Raw genomic sequence first — 27,981 nt, forward strand, 5'->3', positions numbered from 1 at the left:
CCACGTGGCTGCGACCCACTCTAGCGTCCCTTCACCTAGGCGGCAGTTTCTGGGCTCCAGAAGCAACAGGGAATGCTAAAGAAATAGTAGGTACGGCCTATATCTCCCCACCCTTTCCCTTTCCAGGCTCTTGTGTCCAAGTACCTGGTCTCCCGTTGTCGTTTTCCTTCTGCTAGCCGCTTTTAGCCCTTAGGACACCTTTCTTCCTCCTTCAGCACAAGGAAGTAAACATCGGCCCCGTTTGCCAGGCGCTGGGGGAACACCAGCAGACGTGTCCCCCCGCCCCCTGACCTGTTCTTCACTGCCTTATCTTATCTCTCTTTGTTATCCTTCCTCCCCTTCCTCCTCTGTTTCTTTATCTCATTTTACTGGTGCTCGCAAGTGAGAAGTGGTCTGTAAGGCAAGACTGACTGCAACATTAATTTTGTGAAACGCACACTCTTGTACAAATGGTGGATCTCCACAAATGAGCCGTCACCTGCTCCTGTGAATGGAGATGTGTTCCAGGATTGGTTGCTGGGCCTGGGAAGGTTACCCCCCACCCTTCCACCCGCGTCTTGCCTCCCCACCTATTCCGGTGGGCTTATCACGGTGGACACGCTGTGTGGACAGTCAGTGCTTTTGAAAGATCAAGGATAGTAGTTGCACATGTGCCGTGTGGCAGGCACGTTATTCAGGAGCCCTTATGAGTTGTGCGGGCCCATAGAGTCGCCCCTCTTTGGAAGCTCTAGGGTGTGTGGAATATCAGAGGGGTCCATACAGAGGGACGATTGGCCCAGGTGGCACAGAGAGAAACCAGATCCCACACCCATTTATATTCCATAGAGTTGAATAGAATAGTTATTTATGAACTGAAGTGTGGAAAACTAGAATTCATCTCGCAAACATTTTAGTCAGTATGTGCCTATGAAAAGAGCATTCAGGTTTACTGCTTTTTGTGAGCGCAAGAATTTATAATGCTGGTTTTGTGAGTTGGCTCATCATAAACACCTCCCCATTAGCAGACAAAAGGAGAGAGGTGGGTGCAGTGATGGTCCTATATAAAGTAACATCTTTATACCACTTCTCCTTTTATGGATTGTATGCATTATATTCATACTTATCCTGTTAAATTATACACTTCTATGATATTATGATATAGCATTGGTTAACAAAACCCCATTTTACTGGCGAGGAAACTAAATGCTGAGATTGAACAGTTCCAGGTAATATTCAGGAAATATTTGTTGAAGGGATGAATAGATGAGGTTCTCAAGGAACTTTGCCTCATTCACCTTTGTATTCCTTGAATGCAAAACTAAGTCTAGCAGTAGTAAACCTACAAACGAGCATTAAACGAAGAGGATGAGTGACTTGTTTAGTGCGAGGCATTTGTCAAATATTTTTAGAGGCATTGTTTTAGGCGTTGTGAGAACAGTGGTAAGAAAGACAAGATTCTTGTTCTCGAAGAGCTTAAATTATACTGAGAGGAGACAAAAAATAAACAAGCAAACAATATATGAACAAGGAAATTTTGGGTAAGTGAGAGAGACTGGGGAAGGAGTTAGCTTAGATTGATTGATTAGAGAAGACCTCTCTGAAGAGTTGACATTTGTGCCAAGACCTCGGTGATCTGAAGAAGCCAACCATGGGACTTTTAGGGATCAGAGCATTGAAGGTAAGGAGAACTCCTATTGAAAATGCCCTGAAGTAGAAGGCAGCTTGGCTCTTTCAAGCAACGCCATAAAGACCAGAGTAGCTGGAATGAAGATGAAGAGGTAGATTGGGGCCTGATCATGTAGGGTTTTGAATAGGCCATGATGATAAGCTTGGCATTTATTTAAAGCATGATGAGAAACCAGTAGTGAATGTTTTAGGAATGAGTGACATGATCTTATTACATTGTTAAAAGGTTTGTTCTGCCTGTTTTGTTGTGAATAGTTTGTAGGAAGTGAGGAGCAATATTAGTAGCAATTAGAAGGTAACTGTAGAAGTCCAGGAAGCTATGATGGTAGTTTGGGCGAAAGTGGTTGCAGACTGGATGAATGTAAGGTATATATTGAAGGTAGAGCCTACAGAGTTGCTAATGTTTTGAATATGTTGTTGTTAGGTGCTGTTGAGTCAGTTCCAACTCATGGTGACCCTATGTAAAACAGAATTAAACACTGCCCGGTCCTGTGCTATCGTCACAATCATTGCTGTTTGAGCCCATTGTTGTAGCCACTTATCAGCCCATCACATTGAGGGTCTTCCTCTTTTTCACTGACTCTCTACTTTACTAAACATGATGTCCTTCTCCAGGAGCTGATCCCTCCTGATAGTATGTCTAAAGTACTTGAGACAAAGTCTCGCCATTCTCACTTCTAAGGAGCATTCTGGCTGTACTTCTTGCAAGACAGATTTGTTCCTTCTTCTGGTACTCCATGGTATATTCAATATTCTTCACCAACACCATAATTCAAAGGCATCAATTTTTCAATAGCGCAGCTTTTGCACGCATATGAAAGCACCATGTCTTGAGTCAGGTGCACCGTAGTCCTCAAAGTGACGTCTTTGATTTTTAACACCTTAAAGAGGTCTTTTGCAGTGGATTTGCCCAATGCAATATGTTGTTTGATATCTTGACTACCACTTACATGGGCATTGGTTGTGGATCCACCTAAAAACTTCAATATTTTCTCTCCTAGGGATGAGGAAAAATGAGTCACCCCTCGCTCACAGGTCTTTGTCTTTAGCTTGGATGGATGGTTGTTAAATTTATCAAATGGAAAAGACTAGGACAGAAACATATTGTGGTAGTGGTTGTGGGGTGTTTGATTTTGCTTATGTTACATTTGGTATACTCTAGAAATCTAAAGTAAGGTCTGAGTCTTTGAGTTCTCTACAGAAAGCAAGGGGACCAAAGATACAAAGTTAAGAGTCATTAGCATATAGAAAAAACTACCTGTGGAAAATGTGTTCATAGAGAACATTCCAATGTTTAAAGGTAAAGCGGAGGAAGAGAAGCAAGCAAAGAACATGGAGAAGGAATAGCCAATGAAGTAGGAAGAAATCCAGAAGACTGTAGTGACATAACAGCAAAGACAACAAAACCTGGCCAACTATATGGACACATTCTGAGAGGTCAAGTAAAATAACGAAAAGGGATCTGACCATTGGATTTACGCAACACAGTAGTTGCGTGCCTTGAGAAGTACATTGAAAAGAAAATGTGAGATGAAGAAAGGGACATAGCACTACAGACATCTCAAGATATTGTATTATAAAGGAGAGCTGAGATATAGAGGAATATGTGGCGTCAAAGTAGAACTCTTAGATAGGGACATTTAAGCATGTTTTTAGGCTAATCAGAATGACCTAGTAGAGAGAGAGAAAATGATGGTATAAGAGAGTATGCTAATGAGCTGTGTATTTCCTTGAAAAGGTTTTCAATGGTGAAGCTGTGAATGGTGGGGAGACTGAAAATGATGAAGCCTTGGGTATAGGAAAATGTGACTGTGGAGGGTGGTGAAAGAATATCTAACCTGTAATACCAAACCAAGTAAAACTATGATTCAAAGAATTGGAGAGCATCAGAGTTGGAAGGGTCATAACGCAAGCCTTAGCAGAATCCAAAACACTGAAATATTACAAAGCATCTTCTCTGACCATAAGGCCATAAAAGTGGAAATCAATAACAGAAAAAGCAGGGAAAAGAAATCAAACACTTGGAAACTGAACAATACCCTGCTGAAAAAAGACTGGATTATCGAAGACATTAAGGATGGAATAAAGAAATTCATAGGATCCAGTGAGAAGGAAAACACTTCCTATCAGAACCTTTGGGACACAGAGAAAGCAGTGCTCAGACATCAATTTATATCAATAAATGCACACATCCAAAAAGAAGAAGGGACCAAAATCAAAGAATTATCCCTACAACTTGAACAAGTATAAAGAGAGCAACAAAAGAAACCCTCAGGCTCCAGAAGAAAACAAATAATAAAAATTAGAGCAGAACTAAATGAAGTAAACCAAAAAACTCTCTGCTGTCGAGCTGATTACGACTCATAGCAACCCTAGAGGACAGAGTAGAACTGCCCCATAGAGTTTCCAAGGAGAGCCTGGTGAATTTGAACTGCCGACCTCTTGGTTGGCAGCCGTAGCATTTAACCACTATGCCACCAGGGTTTCCTAAATAAAATAGAACACAGAAAAACAATTGAAAGAATTAACAAGACCAAAAGCTGGTTCTTTGAAAAGAAAAAAAAAAACAACAACAAAATTGATAAACCATTGGCCAAACTGACAAAAGAAAAACAGGAGAGGAAGCAAATAACCCGAATAAGAAATGAGATGGGCAATATTACAACAGACCCAAATGAAATTAAAAGAATCATATCAGATTACTATGAAAAATTGTAGTGTAACAAATGTGAAAACCTAGAAGAAATGGCTGAATTCCTATAAACACGCTACCTACCTAAACTAACACAAACAGAGGTAGAACAACTAAATAGACCCATAACAAAAGAAGAGATTGAAAAGGTAATCAAAAAACTCCCAACAAAAGAAAGCCGTGGCCCAGACGGCTTCACTGCAGAGTTCTACCAAACTTTCAGAGAAAAGTTAACACTACTACTACTAAAGGCATTTCAGAGCATAGAAAAGGACAGAATACTACCAAACTCATTCTATGAAGCCACCATATCCCTGATACCAAAACCAGGTAAAGACACCACAAAAAAAAGACAATTACAGACCTATATCCCTCATGAACATAGATGTAAAAATCCTCAACAAAATTCTAGCCAATAGAATTCAACAACACATCAAAAAAATAATTCATCATGACCAAGTGGGATTCATATCAGGTATGTAGGGGTGGTTCAACATTAGAAAAACAATGTAATCCATCACATAAATAAAACAAAAGACAAGAACCACATGATCTTATCAATTGATGCAGAAAAGCCATTTGACAAACACCCATTCATGATAAAAACTCTCAGCAAAATAGGAATAGAAGGAAAATTCCTCAACATAATAAAGGGCATTTATACAAAGCCAACAGCCAACATCAGCCTAAATGGAGAGAGCCTGAAAGCATTCCCCTTGAGGACAGGAACCAGACAAGGATGCCCTTTGCCACAGCTTTTATTCAACATTGTGCTGGAGGTCCTAGCCAGAGCAATTAGGCTAGGTAAAGAAGTAAAGGGCATCCAGATTGGAAAGGAGGAAGTAAAATTATCTCTATTTGCAGACAACATGATCTTATACAGAGAAAACCCTAAGGAATCCTCAAGAAAACTACTAGAACTTGATAGGAGAGTTCAGCATAGTATCAGAATACAAGATAAACATACAGTAATCAGTTGGATTCCTCTACACCAACAAAAAGAACATCAAGAGGAAATCAAGAAATCAATACCATTTACAGTAGCCCCCAAGAAGATAAAATACTTAGGAATAAATATTACCAGAGATGTAAAAGACTTATACAAAGAAAACTAGAATACACTTCTGCAAGAAACCAAAACAGACCTACAGAAATGGAAAAACATACCTTGCTCCCGGATAGGAAGGCTTAACATTATAAAAATGTCTTCTACCAAAAGCGATCTATACATTTAATGCAATTCCGATTAAATTCCAACAACATCCTTTAATGAGATGGAGAAACAAATCGCCTACTTCATACGGAAGGTAAAGAGGCCCCAGATAAGTAAAGCATTACTGAAAAAGAAGAACAAAATGGGAGGCCTTGCTCTACCTGATTTTAGAACCTATTATACCGCTACAGTAGTCAAAACAGTCTGATACTGGTACAACAACACATACATAGACCAATGGAACAGAATTGAGAATCCAAACATAAATTCATCCACATATGAGCAGTTGATATTTGACAAAGGCCCCAAAACAGTTAAAAGACAGTCTTTTTAACAAATTGTGCTGGCATAACTGGATATCCATCTGCAAAAAAATGAAACAAGACCCATACCTCACTCCATGCACAAAAATGAGCACAAAATGGATCAAAGACCTAAATATAAAATCTAAAATGATAAAGATCATGGAAGAAAAAATAGGGACATTAGGAGCCCTAATACATGGCATAAACAGTATATAAAACATTACCAACAATGCAGAAGAAAAACTAGATAACTTGGAGCTCCTAAAAATCAAACACCTATGTTCATCCAAAGACTTCACCGAAAGAGTAAAAAGACTACCTACAGACTGGGACAAAGTTTTTAGCTATGACATTTCTGATCAGTGCCTGATCTCTAAAATCTACATGCTACTGCAAAAACTCAACTGCAAAAAGACAAATAACCCAACTAAGAAGTGGGCAAAAGATATGAACAGACACTTCACTAAAGAAGACATTCAGGTAGCTAACAGATACATGAGGAAATGCTCTCGATCATTAGCCATTAGAGAAATGCAAATCAAAACTACAATGAGATTTCATCTCACTCCAACAAGGCTGGCATTGATTCAAAAAACACAAAACAATAAATGATGGAGAGGCTGTGGAAGGATTGGAACACTTATACACTGCTGGTGGGAATGTCAAATGGTACAACCACTTTGGAAATCAATTTGGCACTTCCTTAAAAAGCTAGAAATAGAACTACCATACAATCCAGCAGTCCCACTCCTTGGAATATATCCTAAAGAAATAAGATCCTTTACACAAACTGATATATGCACACCCATGTTCACTGGAGCACTGTTCACAATAGCAAAAAGATGGAAGCAACCAAGGTGCCCATCAACGGATGAATGGATAAATAAATTATGGTATGTTCAGACAATGGAATACTACACATCGATAAAGAACAGTGATAAATCTGTGAAACATTTCATAACATGGAGGAATCTGGAAGGCATTATGCTGAGTGAAATTAGTCAGTTGCAAAAGGACAAATATGGTATAAGACCAGTATTATAAGATCTCAAAAAATCATTTAAAACGAGAAGAAAATATTCTTTGATGGTTATGAGAGGAGGGAGGGAGGGAGGGGTAGATAGTAGATAAGAACTACTTTAGGCGATGGGAAAGATAACACACAATACAGGCGAGGTCAGCACAACTGGACTAAAGCAAAAGCAAGGAAGTTTCCGGAATAAACTGAATGCTTTGAAGGCCAGCGTAGCAGGGGAGGGGGTTTGGAGACCATGGTTTTAGGGGACATCTAAGTCAATTGACATACTAAAATCTATTAAGAAAACATTCTGCATCCCACCTTGGAGAGAGGCGTCTGGGGACTTAAATGCTAGGAAGCGGCCATCTGCGATGCATCAGTTGGTCTGAACCCACCTGGATCAAAGGAGAATGACAAACACCAAAGACACAATGTAGTTATGAACCCAAGAGACAGAAAGGGCCACATAAACCAGAGACTACATCAGCCTGAGACCAGAAGAGCTAGATGGTGCCTGGCTACAACTGATGACTGCCCTGACAGGGACCGTGACAGAGAACCCCTGAGGGAGCAGGAGAATAGTGGGATGCAGACCCCAAATTCTCGTAAAAAGACCAGACTTAAGAATACAAGTAGCCATTTCGATAATCCCTTTTTTTTTTTTTTATGCAAAATGGAATTTACTTTAAGGGAACTTCAAATCTGATTTTTTTCAATTTTTTCATCAGATTTTAATATTCTCTGCTGTAATAAGTCATAAAATCCATTATGACCACTTAAAAATTTTACTCACTAATATTTTATTTGATTAAAATGAGGCAACATGTGTAAAGCATCTAGCATACAGTAGGTATTCAAAAGTTAGTGTTCCTTTTGCCTTCCTCGTTGCTTAAAATTTTCATTATAAAAATTACTTGCCTTTCTTAAAAATACAGATACTTGAAACATTAGGAGGTTGTGTTCCTATAGATAATCTAACAATTAAAACTAGAAATCTGCTTTGACTTTGTCCTTGACAGTAATTCAAGAGGTGAGATAGAAAAATATTTTTAAGGCCAAACACCTTCTCTACACTCTAAGTCAGAAAATAATCACAGAGAAGGTAGGAAACAGATATTTTTTAATACAAGTTTTCAGATATAATTCTTTTGATTTGGCTCTAGTTCATTCTCATTCAAAATAAAACCTTATGTTGTCATTGTTGTTGTTAGGTGCCATGGAGTCGATTCCAATACACGGAGACCCTGAGTACAACAGAATGAAACACCGCCCTGTCCTCTACCATCCTCACAGTCATTGGTATGTCTGAGTCCATTGTTGCAGTCTCTGTGTCATTCCATCTGGTCGAAGGTCTTCCTCTTTTCACTGACCGTCTACTTTACCAAGTATGATGTCCTTCTCCAGGGACCAGGCCCTCCTGAAAACATATCCAAAGTACATGAGACCAAGTCTCGTCACCCTCGCATCTAAGGAACATTCTGGTTGTACTTCCTCCAAGACAGATTTGTTCATTCCTCTGGCAGTCCATGGTATATTCAGTACTCTTGGCCAGCACCATACTTCAAAGGCATCAACTCTTCTTCAGTCTTCCTTATTCATTGTTCAGCTTTCACAGGTATATGAGGTGATTGAAAATACCATGGATTGGGTCAGGCTTACCTTGGTCTTCAAAGTGATGTCTTCGCTTTTTAACACTTTAAAGAAGTCTTTTGCAGCACATTTGCTCGATGCAATATGTTGTTTGATTTCTTGAGTGCTGCTTCCACAGGCGTTGATTGTGGATCCAAGTAAAATGACATCCTTGACAACTTCAGTATTTTCTCCGTTTATCATGATGTTGCTTTTTGGTCCAGTTTGAGGATTTTTGTTTCCTTAACAATTTTTTTTTTTATGTTGATTAGTTAGTTCGTTCTCATTCAAAACAACACCTTATAGAAATGTTTAAATGTTGGACCTATAGACCTTTAAAATGGATAACTTAAAAAGATAGCATGTATCAGTAATTTATAGACATAGGTATTAATGTGGTTGATCATATTTCAATTTTAATTTTCCTAGTGTCTCTTATACAGACATGTGACTGAAAATAGAGTAAATTGGCAGTGGAAGTTATCCCAAACATACCAGTTCAGCAAATGAAATAAAGAACTGAGTCTTCTAATATATGCTGTTAAGAGATGGCTCAACATTATGAATTATTAAGAAGTGTTAAATTTCTGTGTAATAATGGTTTTTAAAAGTTACACACATGACTTTGGTTAATAGTTTTAAAATGAGTATTTAGGGCTTTTTTGACAATGGACTTGTGTATGGTACTTGTGTATGGTACAACTTTATGATAAAAATTACTAAAAGTTAATCTCACTTAACATTATTCACTTTCAGATAGACTTATATATATACCAAACACCAAACCAAACCCATTATCATCGAGTCTATTCTGACTTATGGTGACCCTACAGGACAGAGTAGAACTGCCCCATAGAGTTTCCAAGGAGTGCCTGGTGGATTCAAACTGCCGACCTTTTGGTTACCAGCTGTAGCTCTTAACTACTATGCCACCAGGGTTTCCTATGTATACAAACATATATATATAAAAAGAAACCCTGTGGACGTCAACTTGATTCCAGCTCATGACAACCCCATGTGTTTCAGAGTAGAACTGCTCCACAGTGTTTTCTTGACTATAATCTTTACAAAAGTTGATTGCCAGGCCTTTCCTCTGTGGTGCTGCTGGGTAGGTTCAAACCACCAACCTTTAGGCTAGCAGCTGCTCGAAAACCACTTGTGTCACCCAGGGACCTTAGGTGGACTTATAGCCCTGTTTCTCTTTCAAATTCTTTTTTCTTTTAACTCTTAGCATCTACACCACAGAATCAGTAAACGAACATTTGGAGGATAAACTACCCCCAACATCTACTGAGGTGAAAACTTAAAACTGTATCCTAATATATGACATAAAAATCAATCTGATCTTAACATTTATTTCTAAAGTTTACTTACTAAGTTTCTGTTATAGATCTAGTTAAAAATTAGAAGAGGTGATTTTGAAATTGCTAATTTTAATGGGTCTTAGGAAGTGAGTAGAAGGTATTTTTGGAACAGATGGGAAGATGTGACTAGAGTATTTTGGAGCTAAAGAGGGAATATTTTAGTAATAAATGTAGCTTATTTTTTCTTGCCAGGTCGCAGAAGAACTAAATAATTTAAATTAACACAAGTAAAGACAATCTAAATTAATTAAATGTTGTGTTGTATGTTTTGAAGAGACAAGCTTTTTTTTTTATTATTCTAAATATATACATTAAGTCATTAGATCTTTTGCTGGTCTAGTTTTAATAGATAATAATTTTTCATTACTAGAATTACAATTTTTCCATTTTAAAAATATGTTGCTACAAGCAATATGTGGACAAAGAGGAAATATTTCCTGTATCTGCCCAAAAAAAGCACTGTTGCTTAACAAATCTATATTTTCTTTTTCATGCCTTTCCATAGTAAAATGTTGGAACTAAAAGCAATATTGATTAAAGATTTTTACTTAAAACCTGCTTTTGACATTTAATTTTAAGTTAGCTAGAAAGAACATTGTATTTCTGGCAATATGAGCATTTTTATTAAAATTGCATCTGATATTTTAAAACTCTGCAGCCTTGTAAAAAGGGTGTATGAAACTTGTTTTTCAACTAATATTTTAAAAGTATCTCTAATTACCGCCAAATATTTATAAAGAAAAATTTACGAGAAAAGATTTTCATAACTTCCATGTTTCTATCTTGGGAGTGGGGTGCACATTCTTGTACTCTTTTTATAGTCTCTCTCCTTATCTATCTCGTCTCTCTCTCTATTACACACACTCCCTATGCTCACACTGGCTCCTTTATACACAAAGTATAGAACTCCAATCTCTAGGTGTGCTTACAACATGTTCGGAGTCACCCTCTGCCCCATCATGAGATAGGAGCTATAGAATCATGTAAAATTGGAATTACATAGCTAAAGAAATCCCTAAACTAGCACGTACTCTGGATAATAGAAAGTAGAGCTGCAATTTCTTTATAAATCATACTTAATTTACCAATCCCAGAGTACACACCAAATCACAAAACCAAACCCATTGCCATCCAGTTGATTCCAACTCAGAGCAACCCTATAGGAAGAGTAGAACTGCCCCATGCAGTTTCCAAGGAGCACCTGGTGGATTTGAACTGCTGACCTTTTGGTTAGCATCAGTAGATCTTAATCACTATGCCACCAGGGTTTAGAGTATACACAAGTTCATTTAAATCAAAAATCTAAATTTTTAAGCGCACACAGAAATCGACGTCATCATTTTTTTTTTCAAAAAAGCACCAATTTATTTTAATGTATTCAGATAATAGGATCCTTAGATATTATCAAAAACCAAACCATTACTGTCAAATCCATTCCAACTCATAGCGACCCTATAGGACAGAGCAGAACTGCCACCGTAGGGTTTCCAAGGAGAAGCTAGTATATTTGAACTGCCGAACTTTTGGTTAGCAGCTGAGCTCTTAACCCCTGTGCCACCGGGGCTTTTAGATATTATCAGTGATACATATATTATCATTGGTATATATATTTGAATTGGCTTTTTTTTTGCTCCATTAAAGCAGTAACCAAACTCGTTGCCATAGAGTCAACTCTGACCCATAAAGACCCTATAGTGACCCTATAGGACAGAGTAGAACTACCTCATAGGGTTTCCAAGACTGTAATCTTTTGTTTTTATTGAGCTTTAGGTGAATAATAAGTTAACTCTCATTAAAAAAAAATTTATATTCATATTGTTTTGTGACATTCATTGCAATCCCCACAATATGATAGCACAGTCCCCCTTTCCAGCCCAGGTTCCCTGTGTCCATTCATTTAGCTCTTGTCCCTTCCTGCCTTCTCATCCTGCTTTTGGATAGCAGTTGCCCATTTGATTGAACTAAGAAGCACGTTCCTTGCATGTATTATTTTTTGTTTTATAGATCTGTCTAATCTTTGTCTGAAAAGTGGGCTATAGAAATGATTTCAGTTTTGGGTTGGCAGAGTTTCCAGGGGCTGTAGTTTCAGGGATTCCTCTAGTCTCCATCAGATCATTGTGGTCTTTTTTCATGAATTTGAATTCTGTTCTGCATTTTTCTCCCACTCTGTCTGGGACACTCTGTTGTGATCCCTATCAGAGTGGTTGTTGGTGTTAGCTGAGCACCATCTAGTTCTTCTGCTCTCAGGCTGGTTGAGTCTCTGGTTCATGTGATCCTTTAGTCCTTTGGGCTAAATCTTTATGGAAGCAGATTGCCACATCTTTCTCCCAAGGAGCCACTGGGTGAGTTCAGACCGCTGACCTTTGAGTTAGCAGTTAAGTGCTTAATCACTATACCACCAGGGTTTCTTTTTCTCCATTAGGGACAGATTTTGCTCTTTCTCCAGATTCCATATGATCAAAGGCATGCCACTTCCTGTTAGGTGGGAGTATAATCTATGCCTCACTTTGGAACAGAGCACCAAAATTTGGTCTAAATGAGCCTCACATCCTTGACCTTGGCCTTATTACTGCTATTCTCTATACAAGCCATTATAAATTATTCTTTGTTTTGTTTTGATTTGTTTTTTGGTTGTTTTAACTATTGTTGCAAAATTATATATCTTATAGCCTTTACTGAAATTGGCCCTTTTCCTCTTGTACTTCTTAGTGTATTTATCTTGGTCAGGTTGTGCTGACCTCACCCATATTTGGTCTTGCCTTTCTCATCACCAAAAGTAATAAGCGCTTACTATCTAGAAAGTGAATCTCCCCCCCTTTCTTTCCCATTCATGGTAACCATCAACGAACTTTGCTTTCTGTGTGTATATCTGTTTGTGGTGGTTAAGATTGTGTGTCAACTTGGCTGGGCCAAGATTTTCGGTGTTTTGGCAGTTGTATAATGTTTTGATCACTTCTCTGTTGAAATTAGATATATGATTACCCCCATGATGGAATCTGCAGAGTGGTACCGGCGGGGGTAGGACCTGTGGCAGCTCACCGCCCCCTCAGCTTTCATCTTTCCACCTTCCGCAGCCTACTTCCTTCCTGATTGCCTTGCAAAGGTTGTTGGCTTGTTCTGGATCCAGCAGCTGTCTCTGCTCTGACCTCTGGTTCTTGGGACTTGAGCTAGTAGCTTACCTGTCCATCTTGGGATTCGTGGATCTTCACGGCCTACAAGCAAGAGTCCTGCTCCCCAACATACCTATCTTGGGTTCACCAGCCCCTGCAGCTATGTGAATCAGGAGAAACCTTGCAGTCTCGCCTGCCAACCTTGGAGATTCCTTGACATTCACAGCCTGTGAGCAGGACCCCTGCTCTCCGATCTGCTCATCTTGGGTTCACCAGCTTCTGCAGCTCTGTGAATTGGGAAAGGCCTCTATCCTCATCCAAGGACTTGGGATGTTCCAACCTCTACAATCATGTGAGCGGTTTCCTTAATATAAATCTCTTTCTCTCTCTCTATATATATTTTTATATATTTATATGCTTCACTGGTTTTCCTTCTCTAAAGAATACAGCCTAAGAAACTGTGCTTGATTTTTTATAATAGGGAACCATAAAATATTTGTCTTTTTGTGATTGACTTATTTCTCTCAGCATGTCTTCCAGATTCATCTGTGTTGTAAGATGGTTCATGGACATCTCATTATTCTTTATAGTTGCGTAGTATTCCATTGTATGTGTGTACCATAATTTGTTTATTCATTCCTCCATTGATGGGCACTTAGGTTGTTTCCATCTTTTTGCTGTTGTGAATAAAGCTGCAATGAACATAGGCGTGCATATGTCTATTCATGTCACCGCTCTTATATCTCTAGGACATATACCTAGAAGTGAGATTACTGGATCGTAAGGTATATCTATTTCTAGCTTTCTAAGGAAGCACCATACTGATTTCCATAGTGGTTGTACCATTTTACAATCCCACCAGCAATGTATAAAAGTTCTAATCCCCCCACATCCTTGCCAGCATTTGATGTTTTCTGTTTTTATGATCACTGCCATTTTTGAAGGGGTGAGATGTTATCTTATTGTAGTTTTGATTTTTTTTTTAATCTCCTTCATCCAACCAGCATTTACTGAGGTCATCCTAAGTAGTAGGCACTGGGCTAGGCATTGTGGAAGCAAATAAATAAGATAGAATTCATGTTGCTCAAGATTTCAGCAGCAGAAAGAAACAAAATACCTAATATTTCTAAAACAATGTAGTAACTATAGTGCTAGAATTATTCATAGAGTTGTAAGGGAGTAGTAGATTTGGAAGTTGTCAGCATAGAAATAAGATAGTATTGAACGTTTAACAGTAGCTGGATTCACACAGGAAGAGTGTAGAATCAGACTAGTGTTGGGCCCGGGACAGGGCCTGGAGAACATGAACCTTTGAAGAAATTGGAGCTGGTAAAAGTGGAGCCTCAGAAGTCCTAGTTAAATGAGAGCAGTGTAATGCCAGGGAGGCACTGTAGTAGAGAGTTTGGTATAAGGGGGAGTGAAGTGATAAATAATAGAAGGATACAAATTAAAATAGCAGTGAGGTACTAATGTTTCATCCAAAGTCAGGTCTTCTTGGGTTGTTTGGCTTTTGTGTTTGTTTGTTTTTTAAATAATATTTCATTCTGACAAGATTGTGATCAGACAGGATACTCCCTTGTGGGAGGATAATTTAGTCTACTTTTTCTGCAAATTGTTAGTTGGTATCAAGGTTTTCAAAGTATTCATGTCTTTTGACCAGTAAATCCATTTTAAGGGATCTTTCCTGAAAAAGTTATTGGAAATGCAGTCAAAGATTTGTGAATAAAGATCCCCATTGTAGTAGTATTTTGAGTGGCAAAATTTAGACTTTTGTATCAAAAGTCTAGAAAGTGGTTAGAAGTTTTTATTTATCTATGTAACAGAATATTAAGCAACCACTGATTTCAAACATAGGATTTCACAGGCCTTTAAAATATCATAAAAGTAATGAGCACCATCTTGTCATTCTAAAAGCTGTTTAAAATGATATGTACTATCATTTGCATGCCTAAGCAAAAAGGCTGAAAAGAAAATGCATCAAAATAGTATCAATGGTGGTTTCTTGTTTTCATTGTTACATTTATTTAATGTTTAAATTTTTCCACAACAATTATGTATTATTTCTATAATCCAAGATTAACTATAGAAGTTCTATTTTGTTTTGCTTTTTAAACACAAAAGTCTTACTTTATTTTTCTCCTACAGAAAGTGTTAGAGGATAAGTTTTGTTACAGTCGTACAGCTGAGACCATTTATTATTAACTGGTAGAATGAATTGTTAAGTGAATTCTAATTTTCTTTAGGAGCTTCTGAAGAAATACTCAGAGATAGATAATTGTTATGAGTGCCTGAATATATTGTCTCTTGATTTGGAAAAGGAAATTGAAGCCCAAAAAGTGCTTTGAATTAGAGTAAAAGCAAAACTCGCACTTTCATATTCACAAACCAAACGGATTCGAAAACTCTCTGTAAACCAAAGATGTTCCACAGAATTCCATAGAGTCATGGAGAAACTAAGGCACCACCTTTTAGAGTAATATACTTATAAATGTCCATAAATTTCAGGGTATTAAGTCCTACTTTGGGAGTTGACATATTTGATGTTAATGTACTTACTACCAAATTATGGATAATAGGGCTCATGTGCAAGATCTTCAGTGCACCTAGAACCTGTTCATTTATCAAAACCTGAGGTCTGCCTATGGGCCTAGACACTGTGCTCGGTGGACAGATATAAATAACATCTCAAATATCTCATAATCTAGTCAGTGAGGCAGACATACAGACAGGTTATAAGTGCAGTGATAGAAATACAGTCCTAAGAAATGCCATAAAAAATTAACTAGATGTGACTGTAGTGGAAGCCAGAGTCAAACCCTAAAAGTTGGGGTTCACTTGTAGATGACGAGGAAGCATTGGACAGTTTTGAGTGGTGGGAGTAACATGGTCAAATCACCATTTTAGGTATTTTGCTACAGAATAAAGCACAAATTAGTTTGAGGGGGATCAGCCTATTGGCAGAGAGAACAGATGAGGCTGTTGCAGTGGTTCAGATGAGATATTACAGATGACGGTACTGCTAGAGGAGCCCTGGTGGCAAAGTGGTTAAGAGCTCAGCTACTAACCAAAAGGTCAGCAGTTTGAATCCACCATCCGCTCCTTGGAAATCCTGTGGGGCAATTCTACCCTGTCCCGTACGGTCGCTATGAGTCAGGATCGACTCGACAGCAGTGGTTTGGTTTGTACTAGTAGAGAGCCTTGGGTGGTACAAACAGTTTGCACTCGGCTACTAACTAAAAGGTTGGTGGTTTGAATCCACCCAGGACCACTGCAAAAGAAACACCTGGTGATCTACTCCATAAGATTGCAGTCCTTGTAAACCCTATAGAGTACAGTTCTACTCTAACACTCAGGCGGTCATCATGAGTCGGAATCAACTCGATGGCAATGGGTTTGGCATACCACTAGGTGGGAGTCCTTGGGTGGTGCACACAGTTAAGTGTCAGATACTAACCACAAGGTTGGCCTTTTGAATCCACCGTGAAGCACCTCAGAAGAAAGACCTGGCAATCTACGTCCAAAAGATTACAGCCTTTGAAAACCCTATGCAGCATAGTTCCTCCGTGACACACATGGAGTCACCATGAATGGGAATCCACTCAACAGCAACTCCTTTGTGTTTTCAATACTAATAGGGAAGGCATAAGAATGGGGAAGAAGAAATAGATTGAGGAAACATTTAGCAGCTAAAATGGTAGGTCCACATGATTAGTCACAGATGTAAGGGAGAAAATTTTTGTTGAATCCTAGGATTTGGACTTAGCCAGGTTTGTGTATGGTGATGCCATTAACTGAGATAAAGAAAAACCAAAGAGGAGAAAAACGGGGGAGATCAGGTATTTAGCTTGGGATGCTCTGAGGTTGAAGTGCCTATGATGGAATATCCAGGGAGAGACGCCCAGTAGGCATTTAACTGTAAGTCTGATATTTGCGAGGAGAATGATCTGGGACAGCATATGAACCAAACCCATTGCCACTGAGTCGATTCCAGCTCCTAGCGACCCCATAGGACAGAGTAAAACTGCCCCGTAAGGTTTCCGAGGAGTGGCTGGTGGATATGAACTGCCAACCTTTTGGTTAGCAGCTGAGCTCTTAATAACTTTGTCACAAGGGCTCCAACAGCAAATAGGTGGTAGATAATACAACATGGGTAAGGTCACCCAGAAAGCATAATAGAATAATAAAGCCTTAGGACAAGAAGAAAATTCAGGAAAAAAAAAAATGTTCAAGAGTCATTAGCAGAAAAGGGGGCAACACATGGGTTTGAGGTTGGAAAGATCAGAGAGAATACCAACAAAAAAATGGTGTCACTCATCAGTGGAGGAGAGAAGGTATGTCCGAGATGAAGTGGTCAAGAGCAGCAAATGCAGCAGACAGCTAGAATATGGACTGAGAATGTCTCCTCAATTTGGTGATAATAGAGCTCATTGGTGACCTTTGGGAGAACAGTTTTAGTTGAGTGGTGAGGGATGCGGCCAGATTATAAAAAATTGAGGAATGGTGGAAACTGAAGAAGTAAGGAGTGGCTATCTCCCTATCTAGATAAACTACCTCTTGGGCCCTGGTGTCCTTCCACAGGTTATTCCTCTCACATAGCCAGAACTTACTCATGAAATCCATGGAACTTTGGGCATTTAAATTATTCTTACCTTGAAGCCAGGCAAGATTTGAGGCATGTCACACTCATCATATTTTTTAGTTCAATCTAGGTGGACAGGAGAGAATGTTGAAAATAAATCTAAGGTATCTACCTGGAAAACCTGGGTAACAGGCATTACCATCAACTAAAAAAAGGACCAATAGAAAAAGGTGGGTTAACAATGAGATCCCATCTCACACTGGCATTACTGGCACAAATCAAAAAAAGAGAAAGAGGCTTTGGGGATACGTGAACTCTTATGCACTGCAGGTGGGAATGCAAAATGATACAACCATTTGGGGAAATGATATGGCACTTCCTTAGAAAACTAGAAATAGAAATACCATATATGATCCTAAGCAATCCTACTCCTAGGAATATGTCCTAGAGAAGTAAGAAACGTCACACAAATAGACAAGTGTACACCAATGTTCATTGCAACATTGTTCAAAATAGCAAAAAAAAAAAAAAATTGAAACAACCTAGATACCCATCAACAGATGAATGGATAAACAAACTATGGTACATACACACAATGGAGTACTACCCAACAATCAAGATCAGTGATGAATCTGTGAAGCATCTCACAACACAGATGAATCTGGAGGGCATCACACTGAGTGAAATAAGTCAATCAGAAAAGGACAAATATTGTATGAGACCACTACTATAAAAATTCTTGAAAAGGTTTACACACTATAAGAAAGAATCTTTGATGGTTACAAGGGAGGGGAGGATTGGGGATGGAAAACACTAATAAAACAATAGATACATGGTAACTTTGGCGAAGGTTAAGACAGTACACAATACTGGGAAAGGCAACGCAAATTGTACAAGGCAAGGTCATGGAAGCTCCAGAGACACATGCAAACTCCCTGAGGGACTGAATTTCTGAGCTGAGGGCTGTGGGGACCATGGTCTCTGGGAACATCTAGCTCAATTGGCATAACATAGTTCATAAAGAAAATGTTCTACATTCTACTTTGGTAAGTAGTGTCTGGGGTCTTAAAAGCCTGTGAGCAGCCATCTAAGATGCCAAAGATAAAGGAGAAAGAGTAGTCCAAAGGACTAATGGACAGCAACTACCACAGCCCCTCCAAACTGAGTCCACTACAACTAGATGGTGCCTGGCTACCACCACTGACCGCTCTGACAGGGGTCAAAATAGAGGGCCCCAGACAGAGCTGGAGAAAAATGTAGAACAAAATTCTAACTCACAAAAAAAGACCAGACTTATTGGCCTGACAGAGACTGGAGAAACTCTGAGTGTATGGCCCCGGACACCCTTTTAGCTCAGTAGGAAGTCATTCCTGAGGTTCACCCTTCATCCAAAGATTAGACAGGCCCCAAAACAAAACGAGACTAAAGGGACACACCAGCCCAGGGGCAAGGAATAGAGGGCAGGAGGGGACAGGAAAGCGGGTAATAGGGAACCCAAAGTCGAGACCAGAGAGTGTTGACATGTCTTCGGGTTGTTAACCAAGGTCATAAAACAATATGTATGCTGTTTAATGAGAAGCTAGTTCTATAAACCTTCATCTAAAGTACAATAAAATTAGAAAAGAAAATGTGGATAAGTACTGAAATGGATCATGTTGCATTTTAAACATACTGAATTTGGGGTACTTGTAGGGCATTCAGGAGGTATATCCAGTAGGAAGTCAGAAATGGAACTGGAGGCGAAAAGAAGAAAGTTGGGATACATGCTCCTTCCTTCCTCTCTTGTATCAGAGGATATAGGTGAAAAAGAGATCCATCCCGACTCACATCCTATTAAAAATAGATTGCAGAGTAACTTATTGGCCAGATATAAAGAGTGCCAAAAATGGACTAGCCTTCTTTCAGGTCTCCACAGACACAGAGAAACTGATTTAACATTAGCAGGTAGAAATATATGGAACCCCAAAATAATTTTGCAAATGCATTCTAAGACTCCCTATATTTATGACTGAGGATCAGAAACTTTCTTGTGACCCTATAAAAGACTAAGAAGTATGGTTTTTGAGAGTATCCCTATTTTACTTTTGCATCACATAACTGAAACACCACAAAAAACACCAAGTTGGATAAGGTTATAGAACAGAGTTAGAGTGATTTAAAGGCATCCTTGGCTCTTTGGTAAGAAGGGTCATTCAAAGGAGGACATTATGGATTGTATAAAAAAATCCATCATTCCAAATATCTGGATTGGATATTTTCCCTCAGCCTAACATACAATCGCAGGAATTCTTTTTTTTTTTTTTTTTTTTTAAGGCCTGTCCCTTAGCTTTGCTTCTCCTTTCCAACCTTGCCCTAACATCACACTATTACAGCTCCAGGTCTGATAAAATGTCCGCTCCTCTTCTGAATTAAAGAGTAACGCAAAGTTACTGGATAAATTCACCTGAATGATAAAAGCTACTTTAAGGCCATCAAGAATGTAATCAGCTGTTAGGCATCAAGTCTAGTAGAAGTTGATTAACTCATGAACTGAATTTCAGTATCATGAATGATTGTTTCCAATGATAAAGCCAGTAAGGGAAACCAAGGGTGTTTTTTAAAAGTAGTAGTGTGGACTGCTGATGCTTAAAAGACCTGAAAAGTAAATTCAGAGGGGGAGAGTGCTGACACATTGCAGGGCTTGCAACCAAGCCACAAAACAATTTGTATATTTATTTTTGAATGAGAAACTAATTTTCTCTGTAAACTTTCACCTAAAGCACAAGAAGATAAAATTTTTTAGAAAGTAAATTCAGGACTCATCCAAACCAAAACCAAACCCGTTGCCCTCGAGTCAATTCCGAATTACAGCAGACCCTATAGGACAGAGTGGAACTGCCCCATAGGAACAGCTGATGGCTTTGAACTGTCCACATTTTGGTTAGCAGCCAAGCTCTTAACCACTGCACCATGACGGCTCCAACTAGAGAAGGCAAGATGTGATATTATTGCTCACAGGAAACATGTTTTTGAGACCCTGCTACTCAGCAAATATTTAATAAGTGTCTACTGCATGCTGGTCACTGATCTAGACGCTACGAGGTACTGCCTTCTTGGAACTTGTAGAAGGAAAGACGATACATGCCTAGCTTGAAGAATTTAGCCTGGTGTCTCTAGAAATAGGCAAGCAAAGATCCACAATACCATGAGACTGGGGCAGTTTTCCAGTGAGCATTATTGTTGAAGTCAGTCAGAATGGGAGGCTGAAGAAAGCTCCATTAAGGAAGAAAAGATTAGAGAACGCTTATATTCATAAAACGTCTATTCTGAAATCCTCAAAATTCAGAGGAAGGATGTTATTATTAAAGCAAGAGTGAGATTACATATCATTACCAAACCAAAACCAAACCCTGACTGCTGTCGAGTTGATTCTGACTCATAGCCACCCTGTAACAGAACTGCCCCATAGTGTTTCCAAGGCTATAAATCCTCATGGAAGCAGACTGCCACATCTTTCTCCCTCGGGGCAACTGGTGGGTTCCAACTGCCAACCTTTCAATTAGCAGCTGAGTGCTTTAATCATTGTGCCACCAGGGCTCCTAATGGATCTTTAGACGCAGCATTAAACTGCAGGGGGGCAACAGGCACAATTTTACCAAAACCTCACTAGGACGTGTGCAGAAACTAAGCTCAAGGTCTTAAAAAAAAAAATTTTAATCATATATTAATCCATTCCTCTGATAACTTCCATAGTAATAGTCACTAACATTTATTGAGTGCATACATGTCAAACATTGTATGATGGTTTCACATGCCGAATCTTTCTTCCTGAGGTAGGAGCTATGGTTATCTTCATTTTACAGATGAGAAAGCCAGGCTTGGGGAGTTAAACGACTTATTCACTTAGCTAGGGAGAGAAAGATCTGGAATTCATTCAAGCCTTTCTGACTGTGTTCACTGTGACTGTTAAGAATACGCTTTGCTCCAAGTAACAGAAAACTTGAAAAATAGTAGTCTTAAAAAGGACTTTATCTCACACAAGTCTAGGGAAGTTAGTACAGGGCTGCTGCCTCAAGGATGTCTTCAAGGAATCAGGCTCCTTCTGTTGCCCTCCTCTATCTTTAATATGTGCTTTCTGACCTCATACCAAGGCACAAAGTGGCTGCTATGTCACCAGGCATCATATCTACATTCTAGGCAAAAAGAAGTGGAGGAGCAAAAGCCATAAGACTTCCAGAGAAGCCTTGTCTTTCTACTCAAGAAGGATGCCTTCCTCAGGAATTCCAGCCTACATTCCATTGCCCAGATCGGTGTTACTCAGCCACTCCTTGCAGCAAAGGAAGCTAGAAATTTGAGAGTTTTTGCTTTCCCCACCTTTATGAAGTAAAAGGCAGGTGGAAAGAGAGTTGAATGGGTGTTGAGTGAACCCACTTAGAGTATGTGTACAAAAACTTACGCAGTCACTCTGCTCAATTACCCATTTAATGACCTATGGGTTGCTAACCTAGCCTAGAGGGCTTACATAATCGAGTTCTTTCTTTTAGAGCTCACCTCCATTCTCTTCAGCCAAACTTGACCTGTTACCCAAGGTGCTCTTCCATCTCAAGCCTCCACACTTCTGGTTCAAGCTCTACATCCCCCCCCCTCCATAATTGTACCTTAAACACAATAAAATATTCTTTTCCTAAAGACCAGGCTTGTTGGTCTGACAGAAGGTGGAGAAACTCTGAGAGTATGGCCCCCGGCCACGCTTTCAGCTCAGTAATGAAGTCACTCCTGAGGTTCACCCTTCAGCCAAAGATTGGACAGGCCCATAAAACAAAATGAGACTAAAGGGGCACATCAGCCCAGGGGCAAGGACTAGAAAGCAGGAGGAGACAGGAAAGCTGGTAATACAGAACTGAAGATGGAGAAGGGAGAGTATTGACATGTCATGGGGTTGTTAACCAATGTTATAAAACAATAAGTTTACTAACTGTTTGTTGAGGAACTAGGTTGTTCTATAAATCTTCATCTAAATAATAATAATAAATATGTAAAGAGCTATACCATGTTCATAGTTTCTTACTACTAAGTCTGGCACAGAGCTGAAAATCAATAAATATTTGCAAAATAAATTTTTTAATAAAAGACTAAATATCAAAGAAAAAAATTTCTTTTCCTCACTCAAAAAAATCTAGGTCAACACTCTTTTTAACATTGTGCTGGAAGTTCTAGCTATAGCAATAAGGTAAGAAAAAGAAATAAAGGGCATCCAAATTGGTACGGAAGAAGTAAAATTATCCCTATTTGTAGATGATATGATACTATACACAGAGAACCCTAAAGACTCCACAAGAAAACTACTGGAACTAATAGAAAGATTCAGCAGATTAGCAGGATACAAGCTAAACATACAAAAACCCATTGGATTCCTACATACCAATAAAGAGAACAATAAAAAAAGAAATTGGGAAAACAATACCATTTATAATAGCCCCTAACAAAATAAAATACTTAGAAATAAATCTAACCAGGGAGATAAAAGACTTATACAAAGAAAACTACAAAACGCTACTGCAAGAAACCAAAAGAGACCTACATACCATGCTCATGGATAGGTAGCCTCAATATTGTAAAAGTGTCAGTTCTACCCAAAGAAATCTACAAATACAATGCAATCCCGATCCAAATACCAGCAGCATTCTTTAAAGAGATGGAAAAAATAATCATTAGCTTTAAACGGAGCGGAAAAAGGCTCCAGGTAAGTAAAGCACTATTGAAGAGGATGAATAAAGTAGGAGGACTCTCACTACCTGACCTCAGAACCTGCTATGCAGCTAAGGTAGTCAAAATAGTTTGGTACTAGTAGAATGACAGACGCATTGACTAATGAACAGAATTGAGAACCCAGATGTAAATCCATCCACCTATGGTCACCTGATCTTAGACAAAGGCCCAAAGTCCATTAAATGGGGAAAAGACAGCCTTTTTAACAAATGGTGGTGGCAAAACTGGATGTCCATCTCTAAAAATTGAAACAGGACCCATACCTCACACCATACAAAAAAACTAATTCAAAATGGATCAATGACCTAAATATAAAACCAAAAACTATAAAGATCATGGAAGAAAAAACAGGGTCAACATTAGCGGCCCTAATATATGGCATAAACAGGATACAAACCATAACTAAGAATACACAAATATCAGAAGGTAAGCTAGGTAAGTGGGATCTTCTAAAAATTAAACACATACACTCATCAAAAGACTTCACCAAAAGAGAAAAAAGATAACCTACAGACTAGGAAAAAAATTTTGGCTACAACATGTCTGACAAAAGTCTAATCTCTACAATCTATAGGAAAATTGGACACGTCTACAACAAAAAGACAAACAATCCAATTAAAAAAAGGTGGAAGGATATGAACAGACACTTCACCGAGAAGACATTGAGGCAGCTAACAGACATATGAGGATATGCTTGCAATCACTTGGCATCAGAGAAATGCAAATCAAAACTACAATGAGTTACCATGTCACCCCAACATTACTGGCACAAAAAAAAAAGTCTTAGAGGTTGGGGGGAAATTGGAACTCTTACACACTGCTGCTAGGAATGCAAAATGGCACAGCCACTTTGGAAAACAACATGATGCTTTCTTAAAAACTAGAAACAGAGTTACCATATGACCCAGCAATCCCGCTCCTAGGAATCTATCCTAGAGAAATAAAAGCCATCACACAAATAGACATATCCACACCCATGTTCATTGCGGCATTATTGACAATCACAAAATGATGGAAACAACCTAAGTGCCCATCAACAGATGAACGGATAAACAAACTATAGTATATACACACAAAGGTGTGCTGTGCGACGATAAAGAATAATGATGAATCTGCGAAACATCTCACAACCTGGATGAATCTGGAGGGCATTGTGCTGAGTGAACCAAGTCCATCGCAAAAGGACAAATACTGCATGAGACCATTATTATAAAAAGGATTCGTGATCTGTTCCATATTTTTCTCTCCTTCTATCTGGACTACACCAGAAGAAAAAAGAAAAAGAAAAATCTAGGTCAAGGCCAGGAAGGCTCAGACTCTTCAGTGTCCTGGGTCCCTTCCATTTTGTTGCCCTGCTATCTTCCACGTGCAGTTTCTGGCTCATTTAATTTTGACTAACCTTGGAGCCCAGCTGAAGCAATAGCTAAGTGTCCTGGCAGCTACCCAAAAGGCTGGCGAGTGGAACCCACCCAGCTTCTCCACAGGAGAAACACCTGGTGATCTCCTTCCACAAATATTCCAAAAACCAAACCCACTGCCGTCCTGTCCATGTTGACTCATAGCGACCCTATAGGACAGGATAGAACTGCCCTGTAGAGTGTCTAAGGCTGTAATCTTCACAGGAGCAGGCTGCCACATCTTTCTCTTGTGGACCTGCTGGTGGGTTCAAATGGAGCTTTGGGGCAGTTCTGCTCTGTCACATGGGGTAGCTGTGAGCCAGAATCCAAGGCACCCAACAACAACAACCCTGGAGCAGCATATGGCCTGGTGCGTAGGCACAAACAACTGATGGAGTCTGGTGGTTAAGAGCAATGCTTCAGAGTTAAGGCTGCTAACCGAAAGGTCAACAGTTCAAATCCACCAGCCACTCCTTGGAAACCCTGTGGAGCAGTTCTACTCTGTCCTATAAAACCCAAAACCCAGTGCCGTTGAGTCAATTCCGACTCATAGCGACCCTATAGGACAGAGTAGAACTGCCCCATAGAGTTTCCAAGAAGCGCCTGGCGGGTTCGAACTGCCAACCTCTTGGTTACCAGCCTTAGCACTTAACCGCTACACCACCAGGGTTTACTCTGTCGGTGGTTAGCAGCCTTAGCACTTAACCACTACGCCACCAGGGTTTACTCTGTCGGTGGTTAGCAGCCTTAGCACTTAACCACTACGCCACCAGGGTTTACTCTGTCGGTGGTTAGCAGCCTTAGCACTTAACCACTACGCCACCAGGGTTTACTCTGTCGGTGGTTAGCAGCCTTAGCACTTAACCACTACGCCACCAGGGTTTACTCTGTCAGTGGTTAAGTGCTATGGCTGCTAACCAAGAGGTTGGCAGTTCGAACCCGCCAGGCGCTCCTTGGAAACTCTATGGGGCAGTTCTACTCTGTCCTATAGGGTCGCTATGAGTCGGAATTGACTCAACGGCACTGGGTTGTTTTTATATATATATATATATATATATATATATATATATATATATATATATATATATATATATATATATATATATATATATATATATAGTCATTATATGTTAAAATCGACTCCATTGCAATGGGTTTGTTTTAGAGAGGTTAAGGAGCCCTGATGGCACAATGGAAACCCTGGTGGCATAGTGGTTAAGAGCTAGGGTTACTAACCAAAAGGTCAGCAGTTCAAATCTATCAGGAGCTCCTTGGAAACCCTATGGGGCAGACTACTCTGTCCTATAGGGTCGTTATGAGTCGGAATTAACTCGATGGCAACGGGTTTGTGTTTTTTTGGTTTGGTGGCACAGTGCTTAAGAGTTCCACTATTAACCAAAATGTCAGCAGTTTGTATCCACCAGCCACTCCTTGGAACCCTATGGGGTAGTTCTACTCTGTCCTATAGCGTCCTATGAGTCGGAATCAACCCCACCGCAGTGGGTTTTAGTTTTGGTGGTGCAAACAATATGCGCAGCATAGGTTTGAATCCATCCAGTGGTGTCTCAGAAGAAAGGACTGGCGATCTACTTATGAAAAATCAGCCACTGAAAACCCTGTAGAACACGGTTCTCCTCTGACACCCATGGAGTCGCCATGAGTAGGAATCAACTCCACCACGACTAGCTTGGTTTGGTTTGGTTTAGTTAAGCCTTACGCTACCTTCTACTTAGAGTTATCAGTTCTGCCTGAGTTCCACTAGATGGCAGAACGTACACACATAAAGTACAGGAGTCATGTGGCTCCTTTTAAAAAAGCTGAAGGAAACGGAACTAGCAAGTATGAAGGAACTTGAACTACAGATCCCAGCATGCATTATTAAGCACCCCGACCTGCTTCTGCACAAAGGTCTCCAGTTCCTTGCTCGTGCAAGAATCTGCAGGACGTCGTCTAATCACTGCTCTAAAGTAAGATTGTCTGATACTTTTTAAATGAAACTTTTAGCTGGGGAGAGAGAAGGTTTAATTTTTAGATGTTGCTTTGTTCTTCAGGAGCCCTGCGCAGTGGTTGAGAGCTAACCTAAAGGTTAACAGTTCAAATCTACCAGCTGCTGGCGGGAAACCCTATGGGGCAGTGCTGCTCGACTGTCCTATAGGGTCGCTGTAAGTTGGAATCAAGGCAACAGTGTTAGGTTTCGGATTTGTTGTTGTTGTTCACATTGTCTATTTCAGAATTAATCTGAGCAGTTAGATCAGGACGAAAGTGGGTTTTTAACAAGTTTGAAGCAGGGCTTCAACCTGCAATTTTCCCCATTCTGGTTAGCATTCCGGTTCACCCACATTTTAAAAATTTGGGATTGTTCTTGTGTCTCTTTCTGGGCTATGACTGAGCTGGCCTGAACCAGTTAGAAGCACTGGTTTGAAACTTGTTTACAAGTTTTTCAAAGCAGCCAAAAAAGAGAGGATTTTAGTGTTTTCAATGGACATTTTTCTTCTTGGCTGCTGAAAACATTTAATTCCCTGATAATGCTCAGATTGTGCCTCTGCTTATCAAAAGTTAACATTTTGATCACAATATTTAGAGTAAGAAAACCAAAATGTGTAGCTTTTTTTTTTTTTCCAGCATCTGTTCAATAAGTGCTGCTCAGGATGTCAGAGGTTTCCTAGGAAATCACCTGGCCGTGTGTCTTCACGGTGCCATTGCTGCAAAAGACACTAAGGGCCATGATGTAGGAGAACAGCTTTTTAAATTACACCATGCCCAGGGTTGGCGAAGGGTAAAGATTCTGGGAGTCTTTTACTATCTGACGGAGCCATGGTGGTGCAGTGGTTAAAGTACTCAGCTGCTAACCGAAAGGTTGGCAGCTCTCTGTAGGAGAAAGGTGTAGCAGTCTGCTCCCTGGAAGATTAAGCCTTGGAAGCCCTATGGGGCAGTTCTACTCTATCGTATAGGGTTGCTATGAGTCAGAATCAACTCCACAGCAGGGGGATTTACTATTTATATATTGTATATATCTGTTAGTGTTTCCACATTTACAGTAAAAATTTATCATTCATGTAAGAAAAAAAAGAAAACAGTAGAGGTTAACTGAATCAGAGTAGGCCAGGCACTGTAAAACCCGGCTTCTCCATTGCGTAACAAATGCAGACAAAATCGTAGAACATCAGTGATCTGTAAGCTGATCTCTGGAACCAGTTTTTATAAGGTAGGTATTTTAGCCTGGTCCTCCAAGGCAGAATTAAATATGCATAGTTTTGTTAA

General features: G+C 39.5%; 1 protein-coding gene and 1 long non-coding RNA gene across 3 annotated transcripts in view; both read left to right on the forward strand.

Moving 5' to 3' along the window:
- The first annotated feature begins 4 nt into the window (after nt 1-4).
- LOC126076919 (uncharacterized) lies at nt 5-13,335 on the forward strand. The gene is made up of 3 exons (XR_007517622.1): nt 5-90; nt 8,105-8,192; nt 12,857-13,335. It is a non-coding gene; the product is annotated as an uncharacterized LOC126076919 (long non-coding RNA).
- A 13,251-nt stretch (nt 13,336-26,586) lies between these two features.
- Nucleotides 26,587-27,981, forward strand: part of LOC126076909 (3-hydroxybutyrate dehydrogenase type 2) — a 47,346-nt gene continuing 45,951 nt past the window's right edge. The window contains exon 1 of one of the 2 annotated variants that reach the window (XM_049885614.1): nt 26,587-26,687. The gene's annotated coding sequence lies outside the window, so the exon portion shown is untranslated. Of the gene's footprint in view, nt 26,688-27,406; nt 27,926-27,981 lie in introns of those variants that run through there. The other variant, XM_049885615.1, reaches the window with a different exon arrangement.

The sequence above is a fragment of the Elephas maximus genome, chromosome 5, assembly GCF_024166365.1.
Source record: "Elephas maximus indicus isolate mEleMax1 chromosome 5, mEleMax1 primary haplotype, whole genome shotgun sequence".
NCBI classification, from domain to species: Eukaryota; Metazoa; Chordata; class Mammalia; order Proboscidea; family Elephantidae; genus Elephas; species Elephas maximus.